At 38.3% G+C, this 21,067-nt stretch overlaps 1 non-coding gene across 1 annotated transcript; it reads left to right on the top strand.

Moving 5' to 3' along the window:
* Positions 1 to 2,314: 2,314 nt before the first annotated feature.
* LOC141662447 (small nucleolar RNA R71) lies at positions 2,315 to 2,421 on the top strand. The gene has a single exon (XR_012550563.1). It is a non-coding gene; the product is annotated as a small nucleolar RNA R71 (small nucleolar RNA).
* The last annotated feature ends 18,646 nt before the right edge of the window (positions 2,422 to 21,067 follow it).

The raw sequence follows: 21,067 nt of genomic DNA, 5'->3' as shown, positions 1-21,067 counted from the left end.
TCCTTCCTTGTGGCTTTGTTCAATTTTCTATAATCCATGCATACTCTCCATCCTGTAACTGTTCGAGTAGGGATGAGCTCATTCTTTTCATTTGCGACCACAATGATACCTCCTTTCTTAGGTACACATTGCACGGGGCTCACCCACGAGCTGTCAGAAATAGGATAAATGATGCCTGCATCTAGCCATTTCAGAATTTCTTTCTTCACCACCTCCTTCATGATCGGGTTCAGTCTTCGCTGCTGTTCCACAGTTGGCTTACTACCTTCCTCTAACAGAATTTTATGCATACAATATGAAGGACTTATCCCCTTGATGTCTGCTATGGTCCATCCTATAGCCGATTTGAATTCTCTCAAAATCCTTAAGAGCTTGTCTTCCTCACTACCTGAAAGGTCAGCTGAAATAATAACAGGTAACGTAGATGAATCACCTAAAAAAGCATACCTTAAGTGTCCAGATAATGGTTTAAGCTCCAAGGTAGGTGCTTCCTCTATTGATGGTTTGAGCTTCCCTTCAGCATTCTTAAGGTCAGAAGTACCAAGAGATTCAAATGGTATGTCGAGCTTTCGCTTCCATGGAGAAGCGTTCAGATATTGTAATTGCTCGTTGCTATCTTCATCATCACTGTCAAATTCCCCCACTAAGGCCTTTTCCAATGCATCAGACATTAGCATGTTCTCGAGTTCCGAAGTAACTGCGGAATCAATCACATCCACTTTTAAGCACTCCTCATCTTCTGTAGGGAATTTCATTGCCTTGAATACGTTGAAGGTCACATCCTGATCTTGGACCCGCATAGTAAGTTCCCCTTTTTGCACATCTATCAAGGTACGGCCAGTAGCCAAGAAAGGCCTCCCCAAGATTATGGGAATCTTCTTATCTTCCTCAAAATCCAGAATAACAAAATCTGCAGGAAAGAAGAGCTTATCCACCTTGACGAGCACATCCTCAACTATGCCCCTTGGGTAAGTAATGGAACGGTCCGCCAATTGTAGCGACATGTATGTGGGTTTTGGATCAGGCAGATCCAGCTTTTTAAAGATCGACAACGGCATCAGATTAATGCTTGCTCCTAAGTCACAAAGGCACTTGTCAAAAGTTAGATTGCCAATGGTGCAAGGAATGGTGAAGCTTCCTGGATCTTTCAGTTTTGGTGGTAACTTTTGTTGCAGAACCGCGCTGCATTCTTCCGTGAGAGCAACGGTTTCAAGGTCATCCAGTTTCACCTTCCTTGAAAGAATAGTCTTCATAAACTTCGCATAACTAGGCATTTGTTCCAGAGCCTCAGCGAAAGGTATATTGATGTGAAGTTTCTTGAACACCTCCAGAAACTTCCCGAACTGTCTATCCAGCTTTTGTTGCTGCAATCTCTTAGGAAAAGGTGGTGGAGGATAGAGCTGTTTCTCCCCTGTATTAGCCTCAGGCAGAGTGTGTTCAACAGTAGTCTTCCTTGGTTCCGCCGCTTTCTCCTTTTGCTTAGATTCTTCATCTCTAACTTCAGCTTCGACTTCTTTTGCCTTTTCAGCATCAGCTACTTTTCCAGACCTTAAGGTAATAGCCTTGACTTGCTCTTTAGCTTCCTTCCTGCCTGGTACTTCCGTGTCACTGGGAAGAGTGCCAGGTTGACGATTGAGCACTGTACTGGCTAATTGACCGATTTGATTTTCCAAGGTCTTGATAGAAACCGCCTGACTCTTGCACAACAGCTTAAGTTCCTCAAAATCAGCACTAGTAGGTGCAGCTGTACTTCCCTGTTGAGGATATGATTGCCTTGTAGCATACTGCTGTGGTTGCTGGAATCCAGGTGGGTTAAACTGTTTACTCACTCCTTGCTGATATGGTGGCTGAATAGCATTCTGATTATTCCCCCAGCTAAAATTTGGATGATTTCTGTTGTTAGGATGATAGGTCACTGGCACAGGCTGCTGTTGTCGCTGATAATTATTCACATATTGAACAGATTCGTTGACAAGAGAACACTGATCCGTAGCATGAGAACCTGCACAAAGCTCACAAATCATGGCTATTTGATTAACTCCATACGTAGCCAAAGAATCAACCTTCATTGATAGCGCTTGGAGCTGGGCTGCAATAGCGGTGGCTGCATCAACTTCCAGAATACCTGCTACCTTGCCTGACGTCATCCTCTGAGTTGGGTTTTGATGCTCATTTGCAGCCATCGTCTCGATAAGATTATACGCCTCAGTATAGCTTTTAGCCCATAAGGCGCCTCCAGCTGCTGCATCGAGCATGGGCCGAGATTGGGCCCCCCAAACCATTATAAAAACCAGTGATTACCATCCAATCCGGCATTCCATGATGTGGACATTTTCTCAACATTTCCTTGTAGCGTTCCCAAGCCTCGCACATAGATTCTGTAGGTTGCTGCGCAAATTGAGTAAGAGCACTCCTCATAACAGCAGTCTTTGCCATTGGACAAAACTTCACCAGAAACTTTTGCGCAAGATCTTGCCACGTAGTGATTGACCCAGCTGGTTTAGAATGTAACCAGTCTTTAGCTTTATCTCTCAGTGAGAATGGGAAAAGCCTCAACTTGATAGCCTCATCAGTCACGCCATTATACTTAAAAGTGCTGCAGATCTCGACAAAATTCCTTATGTGCATGTTGGGGTCTTCAGTTGCCGCTCCTCCAAAAGAAACAGAATTCTGCACCATCTGAATAGTGCCCGGCTTGATTTCAAAGGTGTTAGCTTGAATAGCCGGATGAAGGATGCTTGACTGAATGTCATCAATTTTAGGCCGAGAAAAATCCATAAGAGCTGGATCAGCTTGAACAATACGATCTCCCATGTTTACTGGTTCCTTCTGCTCAGTTCCTGAATCCAAATCCTCAAAATCTAACTTCTCCGGTGTATCAAGAACTTCGTCTTTCTCTTCAGCTGTATCTAAGGTCCTCTTGCGAGCACGAAAACGAGTTTGCATAAACGCTTGCTAAAGTACCTGAAACACAACCGAAAAGAGTAATTAACTACTACGTCCTAATCACTGAGTCCTAATGACCAATGATGGTAAGTACATAAACTAAACAAATACGCCGAGTCCCCGGCAGCGGCGCCAAAAACTTGTTAGGGCGAAATCACGCACTAATATTCACGCAAGTATACGCGTTCGCAAGTAATATAGAATACTTTCTAGTTCGTTCCCTCAGAGACTCAGACTAATTTATTGTCTAATTTAACTCACTCACCAATGTATGACTACTTCTCAATGTTAAGATAATAACACTTAAAATTGTTGATTAAATATTAACTATAATTAACTACTTAATTAACCACTTAACTAACACTTCAATTTATCAATAATAAAACACTCATGAGATCACAACTTCATTATTACTTCCTTCTATAGCCATAGCTATTACCTTTAGCATGTGACAGTGATGATATTAATCGAATAACACGAAACTGATAAAAGCCAACTTTCATTGTACTAATACCATTCTACCAAACATTCACAATTAAGATAGAAGTTGAATAGTCATCAATTATGTTGAGTTCCTATATATCTACAGAAATTGATAACACAACGATTTAAGCACAAGTTATTCCTTTTTGATTACATAGGGCAAATAAAACTGTTAGAGTTACCCACTAATCATGCACAACGTACATGAACCTATGCTAGCATGGCAAGTTCTAAATCTCAAGATCCACCGTCGCTTCACAAGAGATTAACACCCTATCTTATATGTTCGCGACGCACATAAGACGAATACGCACAACCAATACTAGATATCATGCAATCATCACACACTAAAGTATTAAATAATTAACTAAAGAATTCCATAATAAATCCATTGCAACCCCATGATCACGATTAACCCATAATAGAACTTATCTCCATCATGGGTTCATATGAAATCATGATAAACAAACACAAGAAAATAATAACTAAACTGATTATATTAAAACAGAGTACGTCACAAGAGTAAATAAGTCAAAGCAAGAAAACTAGCATCCAACGTTACAACGAAACAAGAATCATAAAAATATATGCTTCCTCTTCGCTGTAGTGTGCTAAATCGGTCTTCTTCCTTATCTCCTTCGCTTCTTGCAAAACACAATCTAAAACATAATCTCCTCTTAATACTCTGTGAAAAACGTCTCAAATCTACCTATATAATAGTCCCATAAAACTCAGATTACATAGAAGTTGGAAGCCAAACAGAAGTAGAAGTCTAAAATAATATATCTTTTTCCCCAACCCTGCGCGGCCGCTCAGCATTTCTGCGCGGGCGCGCAAGGCTGCTGCGCGGCCGCTCAGCATTGCTGCGCTGGCGCGCAGGACCCTACTGGAAAAATTCCAGGTTTGCTCCGTTTCTTCGCCGTAATCTGCCCGTTCTTTTCCTCTCTCAATGGTGAACACATGCCAAGGCTTATTCTTGATGATTCCTCCTCCGAAATGCAACTAATACCCTGAAATGCATAAACACTAGAAAAACGCATTAAATACACAAAATACTTGATTTCAAGACACCAATTTAAGCCATTTTAAGACGTTCTAAGTGGTATAAAATGCCACTTATCAAGTCCTTCTGGGGAGAATTCCAGCTGAGGCAAACCTCTGACCAATTCTCTTTTGACAAGAGAATTCATTGTTTTGAAATTGAGATGAGAAAGTCTCTTGTGCCATAGCCAACTCTCATATGACGATGCCTTTGCATAGAAACAATTGACTTCAGGATTGCTTCCAGAGTTCATGTCAGCTACGAACAGATTTCCTTTCCGGATTCCCATCAAGGAGGGTTTTTCACTTTTCTTGTGCAGAATCTGACACTTCATCTTGTCGAATAAAATATTGTAGCCGTTGTCACAGAACTGACTAATGCTAAGCAGATTGTGTTCAAGTCCTTGCACAACATACACATTTTCAATGATAACATTTCCAGCTAGCAAACAGCCATATCCCTCCGTTAAACCTTTGCTGTTATCTCCAAAGGTAACCACTGGGCCAGCTTTCTCAACCACATTTGATAGCAGGGCTCTATCTACGGTCATATGTCTTGACGATCCGCTGTCAAGAATCCACACTACCGGTTGTACCTGTTTAATGCCCTGCAATACAAATGGATTAGACCTTATTCGGAACCCAAGCTTGGCTGGGTCCGACATACTTGTAAAATTGGCCTTTATCAGGCAAAACAACATTCTTAATTTTACTGTTCTCAACTTTCTCAATGACTGGACATTTGACCTTGTGAACAACCTTGACAAATTTCTGTTTAGGCTTAGGCAGAAATGTCTCCTTTCTAGCTTTAGGAGGACTAGCAGTCTTAGACCTATCATGCTTCCTATTATTCACATGCTGACGAGGAGTAGTCTTATCATTAGAAACATGCTTACCATTAAAATAAGCATACATCAAATTAAAAGCACAAGACATACAATCAGGAACACCACATGCTTTATGAGAGGAATTAACAATAGGCAACTTATGCATGGTAGACATGGCATTTGTGTTATCCAACTCATGTGTGTCTGAGTTAGTCTCAGTTGATTTCACAACTTTGACTGGAACCTTTGACACACTTGACTTGGAAACAGCTTTCTCATTAGCATGATCTTAGCAAGGATTTCTTCTTGAATAATAAATGAGGTCTCATCAAATGGTTCAGCAATTGATTCTTTATAGAGGGGTTCATCAACACCCTTAAGCACATGTGGTACTTCCCTGCCTTTAGCACAAACATGAGGAGGGGAGTTTATGCCTAATTTTTCGATAGCAACATTATAATCATAACCTATTCCAAATATTTGATTAACAGCTTGCTTATTGTAAAACTCTTTGGACTTCGAACAAGAATTAAAGTAAGCTTTAACCTTAGCCTCAAGACCGGTGATCTTGTCTTTGAGAATAGTTTCGAGTTGTCTATAACAGTCAACTCTATTCTCTAGAAAAGATACTTGTTCTTTTAATTTATCTTGATTAATGTGCACAAGTCTTAATTCATTGACCTCTTTCTCAAGGTCTTTGATTTGTTGATTTAATATTTCATTATCACGACGAACATAATCTAAGGAACCTCCTAGATGATAATCTAATTCAGCATCAGTAAATTTTACCTCTTTTCTTGACGATGAGGTGTTTGCATCACTAGCCATGAGAGCAAGATTCCCAACTTCTTCATCTTCACTTGTTAGGTCCCAATGTGTTTGTAGAAAGGGGGGTTGAATACAAACAGTACCAAATAATCGAATAAATGCGGAATAAAAAAAATGAAACAAAATTCAAGTTAAATAAAAATATTATTAAACTTGAAAGGTGTTACAATAACTGTATCGATTACAAGCTATTAATCTCAAATCAATTATCACAAATCTAGAATAAATTCGACATGAACTTTTTCTATTTTTGCAATAATTAGAATCAAATGCTAAACGCGATTTGAGATTAAGTTCTAGGGATTTTGATCCGCTAGATTGTTACACAAGAACAAGATAAAGATTTCTAGTTGATTGGATTTAACTTTGCAATCTAGAAATTGATCTTTGAATTTCAGCAGAGAACAATGAAATATTTCTTAAGCGGCTGCTGTGTTCTTGTATTTTTCAGTGAGTGAATGTCTTCTGCTTCTTTTTCTTTTTGTATGCAATCCAACAAAATTACTTGAACTGCAATGACAATCGGTAGGACAATCTCTTTGGCTCAGCAAGACTTTCAGTAGGACTTTCAATTGTACTAGCAAGACAATCTGATTGAACTACAATGACTATCGGTATGACAATCAGTTGAACTAGCAAGACAATCTCCTTCCTAGTGTAACTTTCGGTATGACAATTGAAATGACTTGGCATGACAATCGGTATGACAATCCAGATTGTCATGCTAGTTCATTTTCAATTGTCTTGCTGATTTAAGACTATTTTTAAACCAATTAAACTTCTGAAAATTCCTAAAATTAATTCTGAATTAATTAATCAATTAATTTAATTAATCAATAAATTAATCTTTGCAGATATAATTTATTTACTTAATTAAATTATATGACTTAATTAATTAATAGAGAATTAATACTAACCCTGAGCAGCATCCATTCTTCTGAATATCTTCTGAAAATCACTGAGAATTATGAATCAATTCCGCCACTTCAACGTTGACACTCGATGTACTGTCTGGTTCATGAGTGACTAACTTCCGTGACGTTTCTTCATGTCTTGACTTTGACGCTTTGATTTTCTTCAGATTAAATCCTTGTAATTAATGATACTCTAACGAGATCTCTGTCACTTGATTAAATCCACGATCTTGATTTATATCACTGAGGCATGATCAACTTCTTGAACTTCTTCCAGTGAATTACCTCCTCAAGTCTGTAGATGAACCTTGTTTCTGAATCCTTTGATAGATATTACTTTGCGAGATCTCTCTGACGGTCGATCCACTATTTACTTATTACATTCTTATTTGAGTTGAGTTGAATCCTCGAATATACAAATAGGCTATGACATATGACTTACAATCTCCCCCTATTTGTTTGTTAGACAATAACACACAAATACCTAGAGGATAACTCAACTAACAAATAAGAAAAAGATATAAACATACATGCAAAGTAAATAGCAGAAAAGTTCTGGATGAGATTTAACATTTTCCAGATTCCAAGTAGATGTTCCTCTAGACTGAACATATCTTCAAGTAGTTCCATCTTCATTTGTACAACCACATTTCCTGTTGAGAAGCCCATATCTCTCTTGCTTCTCCCCCTATGAGAATCAACTGATTAAAGAAGATCACCTTCGTTTACCACCTCTCCCGTACAATAGGATCCGCAGATAAAAGCCAATGGTACTCCCCTTTTGAAAACAGCTTCTCCCCTTACTTAGAAAATCACCTTGTGTTTACCACCTCTCCTGTACAATAGGATCCGTAGTTACAAACAACAATGGTGTGGTGTAGTGTACAAGTAGGATCTTTTTCTTACTCCCTGCTATTTCTCCCCCTTAGTTGAGGAATCCTTCAAACTATTACTTAAGCTTTTATCTCCCCCTTAAAGAAGGAATGTATGCCGTTGTCTGAAGGAGTTCTCATATTTCACTTGGTTGGAAAAGAAATAACAAGTGTTTCTCTTTCTTCCTCACTGTGAGTGTGTGATTCTGTTTAGTGTACCTCACATGTGTTTCACTCTTCTCTCCACTCGTGTTTACACTCATTCTCACAAGTGTATCACTCTTCTCTCATAGCTCCATAATCCAGCTGTACCTGCAAGGAAAATCACCTTAGCCATCCTTAAGGAGGTCACAGGTGGTGCAATGGGAGTTTGCAAATCCCCATCCTTGTTAAACTCGTCAGATAAATCTGAGTCATAATCTACAAGTTGCTAGTTTCCCTTTTAGGGTTCCAGATTTGAATTCTGGGAAGGTAAACAATGATCCAACGATTTTAGCATAAAGATCAAAGTTCCCTTCTAATGTCTGTGAAGAAATTTCCTTGTGACTTATCAGGTAATATCTGAATCATTGTCAACAAGTTGCCGATCTGCACCTATGTCAGATCCACTATCCGCAGATGCATCCAGGGGATTTAAGCCTGGGGAGGTAGACACTGACCACTGACATATGGCTTTTGGATCAGTATCCTCTCCTAACACCTGTAAAGGCAATTGGTCCACTAACGAACCTTGAACAATCGAATCTGACCTTGAAATGGTCGAAACTCTTGTTTCCATCAACTCATCCTTTGTGTGTGTAACCTCTCCTTGTGCATCAAGAATTATTTATGTTTGAAGTGGTGACACTACATCGGATACCTTGGCCGACAGGCAAAATTCAATAGACTCACCCTGTTGAGAGAATGAATCTAGTAACTGTTTTTGTGCCTTTTCAGCCATTACATCTTTTTGAGAAGATGTATGGGGGCTAGCAGTTGTCTCGGTTTAAATACTACTCATCTATGTAGGAGACAGAGCTACTGGGTTGACTACAGAACCTTCCTTATGTGGTGCACTAGGCACTATCTCCCTCACGCTCATTCATACTACTTTTAGTGGTAAAAGAGTGTTGGTTGGTTCTGTTTTTGTGTTTGTCTTTACAGTCTGGGATAGACGTTGTGGGTTTTCAACCTCATGACTGTCAATGAAAGAAAGTCATTGGAGACTGAACCTGTATCATAGAACATATGGTAATAGAGAGAAAATGATTTACAATAGTGATTTCAAAAGATTTTACATGAAATAAGAAATCACTAATGTAGAAAGAAGTTTAATTTTTGTTTTTCAAAATGAATGAGTTTTTGATAAAACATTGATCACTTAGGGTAAAGTCTAAGTAATTCTCATTCATGTCAAAAGCTTACAAATATCTGCAACATAATGTTAACAACATATCATTGACCGATACTTGTCAAGTACTTTAGATACTAATTGTTATGTTGCATAAACAATATACCACTGCACATATAAAACAATATAATTGTGCTTAGTGATAAGATAGTTATTAATATCACGACTCTACTTATTCATATAAAATTATAACTTCTGTTAGAGTGCCATACCATGTCCTTGACGATTGCTTGAGCAGTATACTAGTTCATACCAACCTGAAGTGAGATTGTGAAGAAGAAATTGCATAGTCCAATAGATCTGCAGCTGCAAAGTCCATGAACTGTGGTGCATTGACTTCCTCTTTTGACTTACCAACCAGGAGTACACTTGTACACATCTTACTAGAGTACAATTCCAAGTGTAATGTGCAGCAGGTGTCTGATATGTCGTAATATTCTCAAGTCTCGTCACTGGTGCTATATGTTAGATACTGCTTCCTGATAATAACCTAGCATAATATACAAAATTACAATGATAACATTCCCAGCTTGCAAACAGCCATATCCCTCAGATAAACCTTTGCTGTTATCTCCAAAGGTAACCAGGGGGCCAGCTTTCTCAATCCTCATTTGATAGCAGGGCTCTATCTCCGGTCATATGTCTTGATGATCCACTGTCAAGAATCCACACTACCGGTTACACCTGTTTAATGCCCTGCACTTCAAATGGATTAGACCTTCTTTGGAACCCAAACTTGGTTGGGCCCGGCATACTTGTAGAATTGTCCTTTGTCAGGCAAAACAACATTTTTTATTTTAACGATCTCAACATCCTCAATGACTGAACATTTGACCTTGTAAACAGCCTTAACAAATTTCTGTTTAAGCTTAGGCACAAATGTCTCCTTTCTAGCCTTAGAAGGACTAGCAGTCTTAGACCTATCATGCTTCTTGTTATTCACATGCTGACGAGGAGTAGTCTTATCATTAGACACATGCTTACCATTAAAATAAGCATACATCATATTAAAAGCACAAGACATACAATTAGCAACACCACATGCTTTATGAGAGTGATTAACAACAGGCAATTTATACATGGTAGACATGGCATTATTGTTATCCAACTCATGTGTGTCTGAGTTAGTCTCAGTTGCTTTCACAACTTTGACTGGAACTTTCGACTCACTTGACTTGGAAATAATCTTCTCATTAGCATGATCTTCAGCACGTATTTCTTCATGAATAACAGAAGAGGTCGCATCAAATGGTTCAGCAATTGATGCTTTATAGAGGGGTTCATCAACACCCTTAAGCACATGTGGTACTTCCCTCCCTTTAGCACAAACATGAGGAGGGGAGTTTATGCCTAATTCTCCAATAGCAGCATTGTAATCATAACCTATTCCAGATGTTTGATTAACAGCTTGCTTACTGTAGAACTCTTTAGCCTTCGAACAAGAATTGAAGTAGGCTCTAACCTTAGTCTCAAGACCGGTGATCTTGTCTTTGAGAATAGTTTTGAGTTTTCTATAACAGTCAACTCTATTCTCTAGAAAAGATACATGTTCTTTTAATTTGTCTTGATTAATGTGCACAAGTCTTAATTCATTGACCTCTTTCTCAAGGTCTGTAATCTGTAAACTTAACAGTTCATTATCACGACGTGCACAATCTAAGTTACCTCTTAGATGATAAACCATTTCAGCATCAGAATGTTTTACCTCTATTCTTGATGATGAAGCTTTTCCATCAATAGCCATAAGAGCAAGATTCCCTTCTTCTTCATCTTCACTGTCAGTATCATCCCAGCTTCTTCCCTTTGCCAAATAAGCCCTTTCAGAGTTCTTTCTTACTTGCTTTGGCTTCTTACATTCTGTGGCAAAGTGTCCCAACTCATTGCAGTTATAGCATCTAATGGTGCTTCGATCAACCATCCCTGTTTTGTACCCACCACTGCTGGTGTTAGAGGATGAAGATCCACCTTTCTGGAATTTGTTGTAGTTGGACTTGTACTTAAGCTTGGGATTCCTCCTGAATCTGACATTGGAGAATCTCTTGACAATTTGGGCCATTGATTCGTCTTCCAATTGCTCCAGCTCTTCCAAGGAATAAAAATCAACACTTGATTGATTTGTAGTAGGAGGATCATATTCTGCTACTAACTCATTTTCCTCACCCTTGGAAAACTGTACCATTCTTTCTAACTGTTGAGATTGTTGTTGTTGTTGACCTTCAGCTACAAGTGCAGTAGATGTGCTGACCATTCTATCCTTCCCGTAGACTTCCTTCTGTTGAATCTGCTCCAACTCATAGGTTTTTAACACTCCATAGAGCCTGTCCAAAGAAATCTCACTCAGATCTCTAGCTTCTCTAATGGCAGTGATTCTATGTTCAAGATGAGCTGGCAGTGTTAAAAGGAACTTTTTGTTGACCTCCCTGATTGAATAATACTTTCCATTGATGTTCAGGTTGTTGATCAACGCATTGTACCTCTCAAACACTTCAGTAATTCCTTCTCCTGGATTTGATTTGAAATGTTCATATTCAGAGGTTAGGATTTCCAACTTGTTCTCCCTAACTTCCTCTATGCCTTCATTAATTACCTCAATAGATTCCCACATGTGTTTAGAATTTTTACAGTTCATCACATGTCTGTTCATCAAGGGATCAAGGGAATCAATTAATATTAATTGAAGGCTGGCATCCAAGGAGGCTTCTTCCTTCTCAGCAGGAGTAAAATCTTTGGGCTCTTTTGGATAGGTTCTAGCTTTAGTAGTCACCACACCATCTATTATTACCTCCGGTTCAATAACCATCGGAGTTTTTATACCCTTCTTTAACAAGTTTGAATATTTGGGATTTGCAACTTGTAAAAATAATAGCATCTTCTTCTTCCACATGATATAATTCTCTTTATCAAATTGTGGAATTTTAACGGTTCCAACTTTATGTGAAGTCATTATGAATTTTTGAATAAATAAAAATTCAAGGAGTTGAAAAATCACAAAAGTCTAGGATCTTGATTTGTTCGTTAATCAGAAGGCTCTGATACCAATTGTTAGGTCCCAATGTGTTTGTAGAAAGGGGGTTGAATACAAACAGTACCAAATAATCGAATAAATGCGGAATAAAAAAAAATGAAACAAAATTCAAGTTAAATAAAAATATTATTAAACTTGAAAGGTGTTACAATAACTGTATCGATTACAAGGTATTAATCTCAAATCAATTATCACAAATCTAGAATAAATTCGACATGAACTTTTTCTATTTTTGCAATAATTAGAATCAAATGCTAAACACGATTTGAGATTAAGTTCTAGGGATTTTGATCCGCTAGATTGTTACACAAGAACAAGATAAAGATTTCTAGTTGATTGGATTTAACTTTGCAATCTAGAAATTGATCTTTGAATTTCAGCAGAGAACAATGAAATATTTCTTAGGCGGCTGCTGTGTTCTTGTATTTTTCAGTGAGTGAATGTCTTCTGCTTCTTTTTCTTTTTGTATGCAATCCAACAAAATTACTTGAACTGCAATGACAATCGGTAGGACAATCTCTTTGGCTCAGCAAGACTTTCAGTAGGACTTTCAATTGTACTAGCAAGACAATCTGATTGAACTACAATGACTATCAGTATGACAATCAGTTGAACTAGCAAGACAATCTCCTTCCTAGTGTAACTTTCGGTATGACAATTGAAATGACTTGGCATGAAAATCGGTATGACAATCCAGATTGTCATGCTAGTTCATTTTCAATTGTCTTGCTGATTTAAGACTGTTTTTAAACCAATTAAACTTCTGAAAATTCCTAAAATTAATTATGAATTAATTAATCAATTAATTTAATTAATCAATAAATTAATCTTTGCAGATATAATTTATTTACTTAATTAAATTATATGACTTAATTAATTAATAGAGAATTAATACTAACCCTGAGCAGCATCCATTCTTCTGAATATCTTCTGAAAATCACTGAGAATTATGAATCAATTCCGCCACTTCAATGTTGACACTCGATGTACTGTCTGGTTCATGAGTGACTAACTTCCGTGACGTTTCTTCATGTCTTGACTTTGACGCTTTGATTTTCTTCAGATTAAATCCTTGTAATTAATGATACTCTAACGAGATCTCTGTCACTTGATTAAATCCACGATCTTGATTTATATCACTGAGGCATGATCAACTTCTTGAACTTCTTCCAGTGAATTACCTCCTCAAGTCTGTAGATGAACCTTGTTTCTGAATCCTTTGATAGATATTACTTTGCGAGATCTCTCTGACGGTCGATCCACTATTTACTTATTACATTCTTATTTGAGTTGAGTTGAATCCTCGAATATACAAATAGGCTATGGCATATGACTTACATCACTGTCAGTATCATCCCAGCTTCTTCCCTTTGCCAGGTAAGCCCTTTCAGATTTACTCTTCTGATTAGAATCATAAGAGTTCTTCCTAACTTGTTTTGGCTTCCAGCATTCTGTGGCAAAGTGTCCCAACTCATTGCAGTTGAAGCATCGAATGGTGCTTCGATCAACCATCCCTGTTTTGTACCCACCACTGCTGGTGTTAGAGGATGAAGATCCACTTTTCTGGAACCTGTTGTAGTTGGACTTGTACTTGAACTTGGGATTCCTCTTGAATCTGACATTGGAGAATCTCTTGACAATTAGGGACATTGACTCATCCTCCAATTGCTCCAGTTCTTCCAAGGAATAAAAATCATCTCCTGATTGATTTGTAGTAGGAGGATCAAATTCTGCTACTATCACATTTTTTTCAACCTTGGAAGACTGTACCATTCTTTCTGACTGTTGAGATTGTTGTTGATATTGTGGTTGTTGTTGTTGTTCATCAGCTACTAGAGCAGTAGACGTGCTGACCACTCTTCCTTTCCCGTAAACTTCCTTCTGCTAAATCTGCTCCAACTCATAAGTCTTTAACACACCATAGAGCCTTTCCAAAGAAATCTCACTCAGATCTCTTGCTTCTCTTATGGCAGTGATTCTATGTTCGAGATGAGTTGGCAGTGTTGAAAGGAACTTTTTGTTGACCTCCCTGATGGAATAGTATTTACCATTAATGTTCAGGGTGTTGATCAATGCATTGTACCTCTCAAACACTTCAGTGATTCCTTCTCCTGGATTGGATTTAAAGTATTCATACTCAGAGGTTAGGATTTCTAACTTGTTCTCCCTAACTTCCTCTGTGCCTTCATTAATAACCTCAATAGTTTCCCAGATGTGTTTAGAATCTTTACAGTTCATCACATGTCTATTCATCAAGGGATCAAGGGAATCTACTAAAATTAATTGAAGGCTAGCATCTAGGGAGGCTTCTTCTTTTTCAGCAGGAGAAAAATCCTCAGGATCTTTCACATAAGTTCTTGCTTTGGTAATCACCACATCATTTTCTATTACCTCTGGTTCAATAACCATCGGTATTTTAGGACCCTTCTTTAACACTTCCAGATATTTGGAATTTGCAACTTGTAAAAACAATAACATCTTCTTCTTCCACATAACATAATTTTCTTTATCGAATAGTGGAATTTTAACGGTTCCAACTTTTTGTGTAGTCATTATGAATTTTTGAATAAATAAAAATTCAAGGAGTGAAAGAAACACAAAAGTCTAGGATCTTGATTTGTTCGTTAATCAGAAGGCTCTGATACCAATTGTTAGGTCTCAATATGTTTGTAAAAGGGGGGTTGAATAAAAACAATACCATTTAATCGAATAAAATGCGGAATAAAAAAGTGAAACAAAATTCAAGTTAAATAAAATTATTATTAAACTTGAAAGGTGTTACAACAACGGTATCGTTTACAAGGGATTAATCTCAAATCAATTATCACAAATCTAGAATAAATTCGACATGAACTTTTTTTATTTTTGCAATAAAAAGATCAAATGCTAAAAGCGATTTGAGATTAAGTTCTAGGGATTTCGATCCGCTAGATAGTTACACAAGAACAAGAAAGGTATTTCTAGTGGATTGGATTTAACAATAAATACTAGAAATAAATGATCTGTGAATTTGCAATAAGTTCTCTATAGGTTTTCTTTTTGTTCTGTGTTCTGCTATGTGATATTCAATGCACTGCTGTCTTAAGAATGATCTGCTTCTTTTTATTTTTATCAATAAACCCGAGAGAAAAGAGGAAATATTGCTATTGGTCTTGATTATGATACCTTAAACAACAAGAAGAAAAACACCGGTGACAGAGGAAAAGCAACAAAGAGTGAAAATGTTCCAGCAATGCTGAAAAATATTGGGTCACCTGTGTTTAAGACTTGTGAGGTAAACTTCAGTGAAGAAGAATTTATTATCAAGCAAGAAATTGCAGATGAGGATAATGAAAAGAGGAATACCAATTCAATTCAATCTTTCAAGACTGAAGAAAATCTTATGGACAATCAAAGTACTAAGAACCCTGTCAAAGAAACAAAGATTGAAGATGCAATAAAGAAGAAGAAAAATAGAAATGGAAGAATGAGGATAAACAGAAGCAATAATCTGACCTATGTTGCAGATGTTCCTGGAAAGAAGTGTGAAAAATGTGGCTCTACAAATCACCTAACTTACCTTTGTAAAAAGGGTGTTAGTAAGATAACTGAAGGAGCCTGCAAATACAATGAAGCAGATATAAATGATCCCTACTCATTCTGTGATAAGTTTGACTGCATCCCTTGTAACTTGAAAGTGATGAAGAGTTGCCACAAACTCAGAGTAGACCTTAAAGAATCAGAAATTGAGTCTACATCAGAAAGGGATAGTGCACAACAATCATTGAATTTTATTTTATCTGAAATAAATTACTCTACTTCTGCTAAATCAGTTAACAAGAAGAAAGTACATGATATGGAAGAAAATAAGGCCCGGGTATGTAATTAATGTTGCATTAATCATATCAGAATTGGGCCAACAGCTAGACCCATTTGAGAAGGCCCAAAATCCTAAATATTAATTAATTTCGTAATTAATTAATAAGGGATAAATCAGCTGATAAGATGAGTCCTAGTGGAGAAATAAATCCTTGTAGATTGGCCTCCAAGGAATCTGGTGGGATAAGGAATCGGCTTCCTACTTCTTAGGACTCCAAAGTCCATTCTAATTATGAGACTTGCTCACCAAGTCTCCTAACCCAAGTCCAATTCAAGGACTCCCAACATCTATATAAGGGGTCTCACCCCACAAATCAGAACTACATTTTTTGGCTTGATCCTTAGCAATCAGCAAGGTACGTAGGCATCTTGTTAATGCAGATTGAGTCACGAAATACAAGAGCAGTCAAATCGAGCCCCGAAACTCACGTTCCTTAGTAATAAATATAGCGGTTATTATACCTTAGTTTTTGATCCATAACAATACCCAACATTGCTTGGGTCACTAAACATACCCGAATCTCATTATGTGCAGGGCAAAGTGAAGAAAGTCATATGGATCATTAACAGTGGATGTTCCAGACATATGACAGGTGATAAGGCCCTGCTATCACAGTTTGAGGAGAAAGCTGGCCCATTGGTGACCTTTGGAGACAATAACAAAGGATTCACAATGGGATATGACAAGATTGTCCCTGAAAATATTGTCATTGATGATGTAGCACTAGTAGCTGGTCTTGAAGTGAATCTTCTCAATGTTAGCCAATTTGCAGACAAAGGCTTTGAAGTTTTATTCAACAAAGAAGAATGCACCTTTATCAGCAAGAAAACTAGTGAAATTACTCTGAAAGGAGCAAGTAAAGGAAGCTTGTTTGTTGCAGACTTGGACTCAATAAATAAGGATGGTATTTGCTGCTTCTACACCAAGGCATCAGAAGAACAAAGCAAGCTATGGCATAAGAAGCTGTCTCACTTGAATTTCAAGGCAATTAACAACTTAGTCAAAAAGGATTTAGTGAGAGACATGTCCAAGCTGGAGTTTGCTCAAGTTAAAGTCTGTGAAGCTTGTCAGAAAGGAAAGATGAAAAGATTTAGTCACCAGTCAAAAATTGTGAATTCTATTAGTGCACCCTTGCAACTTATTCACATGGACTTATTTGAGTAAGTGAATGTCTTATCAATTTCAAGGAATAGATATGCACTTGTGATGGTGGATGATTTCTCGAGATACACTTGGGTAGAGTTCATGTACTCTAAAGATGAAACTCCATATATCATAATTGAGCACATCAAGAAGATAGGAAAACAGGCTGAAGATTACAATTATGTGAAAAGACCGAGAAGTGACAATGGAACAGAATTCAGAAATATTACATCAAGTGAATTCTGTAAAGGCAAATGCATTGTTCAAGAATTCTCAGCTGCCAGAACACCTCAACAAAATAGAGTAGTTGAGAGAAAGAACAGAACATTGGTTGAAGCTGCTAGAACAATGCTGCAAGATGCCAAGTTGCCAACAAGTTTCTGGGAAGAGGCTGTCAACACTGCATGTTATACTCAGAACATATATCTCATTAACAAGGCACATGGCAAGTCACCCTACTCAATCATGTCTAAGAGAAAGCCTACTGTAAAGCATCTTCATGTGTTTGGAAGCAAGTGTTACATTTTGAAAGACAACTCTGAATATGTGGGAAAATTTGACTCAAAGGTTTTTGAAGTAAATTTTCTGGGATATTCATTGGAAAGAACAGCCTACAAAGTCTATGTGATTGATCAAAAGAAGATCATGGTAAACACAAATGTGACCTTTGATGATGACAAGTGTCCAAGCTTGGAATGTCTTGATGGTAATGAAGCTGAAGCCCTTGCATTTGAAAACCTTAACATTGATAGTGATTCTGATGGAGAAGATGAGGTTAATGCACAACAGTTGATGAATGAAGAGACTACTGAACAGGAAAAGCATGGGAATGGAAGCTCATCTCAAACACCTGAATTTGATTGCACAAACTAAGGGGGAGAAAGAGAAGAAGGATCTACTAGTCATACCATTAATGAAGAAAATGATGAAGGCACAAGTCAACAAACTCACACAAGAAAGTGGGATAGAAGTCACTCTAGAGAAGAAATTATTGGTGATCCTACTACTAGTGTGAGGAGAAGTGCAACTGCTAATGAGTGCCTACATGCATGTTTTCTGTCTCAAGTAGAGCCTAAGAAAATTGATGAAGCTCTACTGGATCCTGAGTGGATATCTTCTATGCAGGAAGAGCTGAATCAGTTTTAAAGAAGCAAAGTCTGGAAGTTAGTTCCTGCACCATAGAATAGAAGCATTATTGGAAAAAAATGGGTGTTCAGGAACAAAATGGATGAAAATGGTATAGTTACCAGAAACAAAGCAAGGTTGGTTGCAAAAGGCTACTCACAAGAAGAAGGAATTGATTATGATGAAACTTCTACTCCTGTTGCAAGAATTAAAGCTATAAGAATTTTTCTAGCATTTTCTGCACATTCAAATTTTAAAGTGTATCAAATGGATGTCAAAAGTGCCTTTCTGAATGGTGAGCTAGAAGAAGAAGTTTATGTGCAACAACCTCCTGGCTTTGTGGATCCAAAATTTCCAAATTTTGTGTATAAGTTACTCAAGGCTCTATATGGACTAAAACAGGCACCTAGAGCTTGGTATGACACACTATCAGATTTCCTATTAAAGCATGGTTTTACTAGAGGAACCATATACAAGACTCTCTTCTACAAGAAACATGGTGAAGATATGATCCAAGTTCAGATCTATGTGGATGATATCATTTTTGGTTCTACTAATGAGAAGCTGTGCCAAAGATTCTGTGATAAGTTTGACTGCATCCCTTGTAACTTGAAAGTGATGAAGAGTTGCCCCAAACTCAGAGTAGACCTTAAAGAATAAAAAATTGAGTCTACATCAGAAAGGGATAGTGCACAACAATCATTGAATTTTATTTTATCTGAAACAAATCACTCTACTTCTGCTAAATCAGTTAACAAGAAGAAAGTGCATGATAGGGAAGAAAATAAGGCCTGGGTATGTAATTAATGTTGCATTAATCATATCAGAATTGGGCCAACAGCTAGGCCCATTTGAGAAGGCCCAAAACCCTGAATATTAATTAATTTCGTAATTAATTAATAAGGGATAAATCAGCTAATAAGATGAGTCCTAGTGGAGAAATAAATCCTTATAGATTGGCCTCCAAGGAATCTGGTGGGATAAGGAATCAGCTTCCTACTTCTTAGGACTCTAAAGTCCATTCTAATTCTGAGACTTGCTCACCAAGTCTCCTAACCCAAGTCTAATTCAAGGACTCCCAACATCTATATAATGGGTCTCACCCCACAAATCAGAACTATATTTTTTGACTTGATCCTTGGCAATTAGCAAGGTACGTAGGCATCTTGTTAAGGCAGATTGAATCACGAAACACAAGAGCAGTCAAATCGAGCCCCAAAGCTCACGTTCCTTAGTAATAAATACAGCGGTTATTATACCTTAGTTTTTGATCCATAACATTTGGCGCCGTCTGTGGGAAAGCACAACAACAACCATGGCGAGAACACGGAGAACAAGCAGCGCCCTTAAAGGAGGAACGCCCGCTGGGACAACCCAAGTGATTTCGTCAACCGTGGAGGCACCTCCGCACTCAACCTATGCCGCCACCCAAGGAGAAGCCCAGCTAGGGGCAACTGAACCTCAGCCACAAGGGACGATTCCCTCGGTCAAGGGATGAATTCCCAACTTCAGCAGCTACATACACCTATGAATTCTCGACCCGTCGGGTATGAGTATTCAACTATTGTTTCTACTAACCCCCCTTATGGGATGCCCCTTTACCCCAAGGTTGGAGGAAGTGCACATGCTGGACGGGGTGAAGCACGAGGGCGAACACCCCCTACATACAAGTTTGGCTCCTATCCCGGAGGATCAAGAATTTTCTGGTCCTAATACTGAGAGAGACTCCGAATCCTCGGATGATGAAGTGGCCCCAAGAAGGAGACGTGCTGGCAAAGAGTCGATGGCTGATGGTAACCAACGTCCTAGAAGCACCTGAGGGGTGAATCCCCAAGAAGTGCAGGAGAAAATCAAGGCCCATGAGGCTGAGATTCAATGGCTGAAGCGCAACTTGGAGGCGCACCAGGTTCCCATACCCCATTACCACCTAAGGGTAGAAATCCTACTCCAATCATAGACCTGGATGGTCCATCACAAAGAAGGGCTATAGTCCCAAGAGCTGATCCAATCAATCTTCTTCCCCTTAGAGATCCTAATGATCCTACTCCACCATTTACTGAAGAGATAATGAATGTCCATATCTCAAGGAAGTTCAAGATGCCCACTATCAAAGCTTATAATGGCACGAGAGATCCCTCTAATCATGTCAGGACCTTCTCCAATGCACTATTGTTGCGGCCCGTGAATGACCCTATTAAGTGTCAGGCCTTTCCTCAAACCCTGTCGGGTATGGCTCAAAGATGGTATAGTCGTTTTTCTCCGAACTCTATTGGGTTCTTCAGAGAATTAAGTTAGGCTTTTATTAAGCAGTTTCTCAGTGGGAAAGTGCATGAGAAAAGTTCAGTATCCCTCATGAGCATTGTGCAGGGAGTGAAGGAAACCTTGAGAGACTACCTGAATCATTTCACGAAGGAAGGTTTAAAAGTCCCAGACCTTGATGACAAGGTAGCCATGATAGCACTGCAACAGGGAACTATGGATGAGTTCTTCAAGATGTCTTTGGCCAGACGCCCCTTGAAAGCATTTTGCAGCTCCAAGATAGGGCCGAGAAGTATATCAAGGTTGAAGAGAGCATGAGGAAGACCGTAGTGAGCAACGAACCCGCTGGAGGCAA

This window comes from Apium graveolens, chromosome 5 (assembly GCF_009905375.1).
Source record: "Apium graveolens cultivar Ventura chromosome 5, ASM990537v1, whole genome shotgun sequence".
Lineage (NCBI taxonomy): Eukaryota > Viridiplantae > Streptophyta > Magnoliopsida > Apiales > Apiaceae > Apium > Apium graveolens.
Note: the sequence above shows the minus strand (reverse complement) of the source record. Positions and strands in the feature narration are given on the sequence as shown.